We start from the raw sequence: 6102 nt of genomic DNA, 5'->3' as shown, positions 1-6102 counted from the left end.
GCGCTATGCCACAGTTTATGATTGGTTGTCTGTTTGCCAATCATGTAGCTGTAATGTTCTGTATAATGCCGCTTTATTTCACACTATCTCTATTTGGTGGCCCAGTGGCCAGTCCCCCTTTTGAAACGTTACATACCCGATGGTTAAAACTAGTCTGTATGCCGGATTTAAAAATTAACGTTAGCCCAGGGTTATCGAGCTCTTGACTTTCATACGCTTTTGAATCAGAAAATAAAAAGGCTGCTCCAGCCAACACCCTGCACACGACCACCACCAGCTGTCAAATGCTTTAAAGTGCGTGAACACGTGAAAACAAAAGACCATGTCAGGGTTAATCACCATTTCGGCACGCAACAGTTCATTTGACATTGCCAGATCTAAAAGCGTATATTTACATGCTTTCTAAACATGAAGATCAAATGTAGAAAGTGGAGATGCCATGAAGCTTTTCTTGAACATTAAGGATATGGCCATTCGGTTATTCTTTTGGCGTATTTTCCTGATGACATTGTCCTCACTGAAGATGAACAAAGAAAGCGGGTTGACAGTGAAGCAATTTCTGTTTGGTTTGTTTAGGATTATATAAAGCCATTGTCCTGGCTCTCTGAGCCATCGACTGTTTGTACATTCTTTGACCGCCCGAGGGACCTCCTGCCCGGGCTCCCCCTCTCCCGCGCTCGCTGGACCTCCATAGCGGGTGGAACAGATCGTCTCCAAAGCGAGCCATCCTAGACATGCAGATATCCAACAGGTAAAATCCAAACTGGCATTAAATAGAAGATGAAGAGTGCACATTACAGTACAGACATCTGTTACCACGTAGAGTTTCCATCAGTCTATGTGAAAGTGAAAATAAATATATACACATCCCTTTTAACACCAGCTCTCCGTGCGCCCTCGCCTCACTCCATTGCTCAGAAAAATGCACAAAAGAGAAATTTGTCATAGAAATGTCATTCCCGTTGAGCGCATTTCAAACAATGGAAAATGTGTAACCTTCCAATTCGTGCAACATCCATCCAACACAACCTGATCCAGCTGACAGGTCAGGAAACCAAAATGTGCACCATCACTTACGCATCACGCTAGACGGAAAAAACGAGCTGGTGGTATCAAAAGCGCGAATAAAAGGTATTCCATATGCACGCACAAACGTGTTTTTCTCTTCAGCAATGATTTGCTTTCTGCTTCCACACAACATTTGCACTTGGAGACGCGCACGGTACGAATGGTGCCAAAAGAGTGTACGCAGCTCGAGGCTCTCACACGTGACGCAAACGGCCCTATAGGCAGGACCACCTGCTAGAGAGCGCGTGAGGGGAGGGTGTCTTAATTGATCATCAATGAGATGATATTTATAACTGTTTGTCTTATTGTTTGCTTAGTGTCTATTTGCTGAGAAGGAAGTAAAAGCCAAGCAAAAGCTCTTTTCATTGTCAATAAATTACTAAATTTGAATCTTAAAGATTTTTGAATTATTTCTAATAGAGTAGAACACCGATGGCCAAAATCAGAGGCACCGTTACACAAAGCAAAAGCGAATTGTCGGTTGCCTGTTGTTGTCAGTCAGTAAATTATCAAGCTGCATTGTGTGCCTTTTGTTTGGTTATATTTAATGCATTCTATTCTCGGCTACATATACACATTTTCATAATACATTTTGAACATTCAAATTTAGGTATCTAAATGTAGTGGCTTGTGGTTTGGAGTCCCACACTGACAACTGGGATTCAAAATCTAATTTTAAACCTAAAAATAAATGGAAAGTTTCTGGGTTTTGAAGTTTATGGAGGAAAAATAATAAGAAATATGCAAGACTCTGCACTATAGGTCACTATCAAAGAAAGCAAATTTGTTATTAATCACACAAATGTGGACACAGATCTTGAAATATGGATCAGTTTAAAAAATCATGTTGTACCACGTCATTGTATATTAATACATTATATATGAATATATTACATATTTTTTGTGTTGTTTTTTTATATTTGGCTAATTATATTTTTTTTACCTTAACACTCACAGAACCTTTTTACAATTTTTTTTTTTTTTTAATCTTAATTAAAACATTATATTAGCTGGTCTTCATAGTTGGTCTCCATATAGGCAAAACATTACTCCAACCAGGGCATCTCCTCCACCTCTCCAAAGAAGGAAAGGTTTTTGAAAGAAAAGTATTCAGCAGGTCCAGATGTGAAGCTCAAGGCATTAGGGGTCGGTAAGTGTGGAGAATTGTCTGTGTGCATGCAGCCAGTCCAGACCCAGAGGCACAAAATCTCATGAGAGACTCCAGGCTTTTGAGCTAATCTCTGGATGTGTGGGCATACCAGAGCTCCATCCTACAACACCCTAGGGCACTGCAGTGGAAAGGATTCAAGACACACACACACACAGCCAGATGGAAGATACAAGGGAAATAAGTTTTCAATCTCAGGACAGTTCTTGGATCTCTGTATTTTTCCCCCCAATAATATTTTCCTGTTGATATGATTACTATTCATTGAAAAAAGATCACAGTTCCCACAAAAATATTGAGCACCAAAAACGTTTTTTGAACACTGATAACTATTTTTATAAACAAGAATAAACGTTAATTATTGAGCATGAATTCGGTATATTAGAATATATAATGCACTAAATCAATTTTTTTCCGATTATTTAAGTTTTGATATTTTATTTGCACAATTCAGTTCATATATACCATATATGTATAAGTGTCCAAATACTTTTTGAAGCCACTGTAAAGTTTATATAGTACATTTTTTCCAGTTGTGCCTTTAGGCCCCCTTGTGGCTAATAGAATGAATTAAAAATGATCAATTGTCATTGTCTGTGTTAAGTTCTCAGTATTGACCTTTACAGTGTTGCGCTTTACATTTACAACAGACCATGATAAAGAAGCTAATAACCTTAAGTGTGGGTTACATTACAAATGACTTTCATCCCCTGCTGCTCACCTCTCCTCCCATCCTGGTACCTGCTCTTGAACACATTTCATGGGCGCTGATGATGTCCATGTTCTTCAGGTCTCTGGGCCTCTCCAGCTCTACCACAGTGTCATATTTGCTACATTCTGCAGTGTTCTGGTCATCTCTGGCAGTTTGGCTCTCCACATACAGACTGTCTTTGCTGGATAGTTCTGTAAAAGCTGCTCTTCTCTTCCTCTGATTGTCAGGTGGCTCAGAAGACTGAGCCCAGGAACTGAACTCTGTGCCCAGAGTCAACATCCGCCATGTTCCAAGTGTGGCCAGTCGGGCGACTTTATTTTCGAAATAAGATGAGAGATGATAAACAGACTGACTGACAGAGACAAATGCATGCTTGCTATAGTGCCAATTATAAAGGACTTACTGTAAATTTTACCCTATATAAAATAATAATTCTTACAAAATTAATATTTAGGGCCTATACTGTATAAGTATTTTTGCATTGTGACAGTTTTCAGAATTACAATTAAACAAAAAATAAACAAATAAAACTAATACAAAATAATTGCCCTACAATTCTTGATACTACTAAAAAAAATCTTATTACTATAGTGAAAATAATACATAAAAATTATATATTAATGTAGTTTGTACTTCTATAGATTTAAATACAAACTTTATTGTATTACAGTAATTCTTTAGTAATAAAAAAAGAAATGATTATTATTATTATTAACCGATCACAATGCAAAATTTATGGAAGCCTGTTTCGCCACAGGACAAAAACTAGTACAATCGTGACTTTTTTTTTTGCACAATTCAGACGTTTTCCTCATAATTTACGAATTTACAATTTAATTTATGAATTTATATCTTACAATTCAGACTCCCCCCCCCCCCCCCCCCCCTCAGAATTGCTTGATATAAGCTCAGAATTGTGAGATAAAAAGTTGCAATACCTTTTTGAATTTTTTATCCTTTGGCAGAAAAAAAACAACAACAACAGAATTATGAGTTGTAAACTAAGAATTAAGAGAAAAAATCCAAGATATAAATTTGAAATTGTAAGGTGTAAACTCGGAATTGTGGGATGCAAACACTAAATTGTGAGAATAAAACAAAATTGAATTGTGAGATAAAATGGCTGCAATTACCTTAATTTTTTTTTTAACTCGTAGCAGAAACAAGCTTCCATAGTAACATAACTTTGACATGTTTTTGTGAGATTCACCCAGAAAAAGACATTCAGTCTCAGCTCATCATTTAATGTCACTAAACCTAAATAAAACTAAAGCAAGTCATTTTACGTCATCATCTATCATTAAAATAAGTGAAGAGTTCACTGTGATAGAGATGAATAACAATCCACAACCCAGATAATGACACGGCAACCTCCAAAGACAAACCCAGTGAACATCCTACCATAGATAACAGCTGATTTCTCTCTCCTTCCAGTCAGAGTTATGCTGTGTTGACCTCTTCATGGCCCTGCCTATTTGTTAACCTTGTGCAAATCTATGAAATTTCACGATTCAGCTTCTCAGCCGTAACATAGTGCATCCACAAAGCTTGATCCTCATAATTGTACTGACCGCTGTAATAGTCAACAGGTCTTAAGGTTTGCAATTGTGGAATGCGGAAAGGCGGTTTCCAGTCTCATTACTAAAAAGCCTTTATCAGCAAAGTCAGAGGGCCTCAATCATCAGCTCACATTTCATTGCATCAATTACAACTAAAATCTCAAGTAATCAGGAAGAGAATAATCAAAGAGTTTATAAAAATGAAAAAATCTTTTGATAAATGATCAAAAGGCTTCCTGTTTTGCATCGCATTTGTGGCCGCATGGGTTTAAAAGTGTAACTCCAAAGACAAAAACACAAATTATCTGCATCCTCAAAAAGCATTATGGGATGAACTTAATGTATTTTTGCATAATAGTGACAGAGATGTTTCTCTTTTATGAGTAGTAAATTTATTGAAAAAGAAAAACACAACCAGTACGGTTGTGCATCATGTTTCACGGTCCCAGAAATGTGTTACAGTTTTTCTTTGTTCCCCCTCATTTGGCAGTGTTTTGAATCTCTATGTCTGGATTTGCACGAAGGACATGACTACACTATCAACATTTAAAAAGACTGTAATAGTTTCACCATTAACATGAACTTATGGAACAAAATTGATACAGGCTAACAGTTAGAAAAAAAAAAAAACAGATGCCAATTTAAAAATACAAATGAAAAAGAAAAAAAAATGAAACACTTGCTTGTTCACCATATTTTACAACTTGTATTCACTTAGTGAGTAAAAAATAAACATAACAAAAACCTTTTTTCAGCACCATTTGCGTTTTTCTACACCCGACCACATTTCATTCCACCAGAGTGAAACGTTCCAGTCCTATTCCTAAGCACGTGTCTCAAAAGCATGCTAATAGGTTCCATCATTGTGACCGAAAGTACGCACAGAAATATTTACAGTTTGCATTTGCATCGATGGGGGTGCAAGTAATATGTATTTAACAGCAGCCGTGTCTAACCAGGCCTGTAACATGCAGGAAATAACCCATAGGGCTTGTTTTTAGACTCGTCCAGGATTAATTTGCACTTCCAGTGGCGATTCGCCATTAAAACGCATTTATACTCAAGACCTGGGCTTGTTACCGGGAGGAAATAGTGCCAAAAAGTCCTGTTCAGAGGCCTTTTCATGATTTTGGTAGCACTGACATGACGTCCTGCGTCTGTGAACCAATCAGAGGAGGACACGCACGACGGGCGCTTAAGTCCAATGATCGCTAGCCAATAGCTCATCTCAAGTTAATACAGCCCACTGAAGGACTCAGAAAAGGCTACTGGGAAAAAAAGGTTGGTCTTTGAATACCTTTTTATAATTATCTGCATATTCTGTGAATGTACAAAAACTAAAATCAGAAGAAAAGTAAAACAAACAGATGCATAAAGTGTTAAATGAACTAATTATTTGAAACTCATTTGGGAATCGATAGTTCAGTTTTCGCTGACCTTGACTGCTGAAGTAAAACATTGAAGAATTAAGTTCATAAAAGATGACAAGATGCGTGTATGCGAATGACACAGAAGTTCGAGTCGGGCAGGAGAACACTGTGGGACAAGAATAAGGTAGTACTCAACGGAAACCTGTTGCAAAGTCCATAAACTGG

The sequence above is a fragment of the Cyprinus carpio genome, unplaced genomic scaffold (genome assembly GCF_018340385.1).
Source record: "Cyprinus carpio isolate SPL01 unplaced genomic scaffold, ASM1834038v1 S000006762, whole genome shotgun sequence".
NCBI classification, from domain to species: domain Eukaryota; kingdom Metazoa; phylum Chordata; class Actinopteri; order Cypriniformes; family Cyprinidae; genus Cyprinus; species Cyprinus carpio.
Note: the sequence above shows the minus strand (reverse complement) of the source record.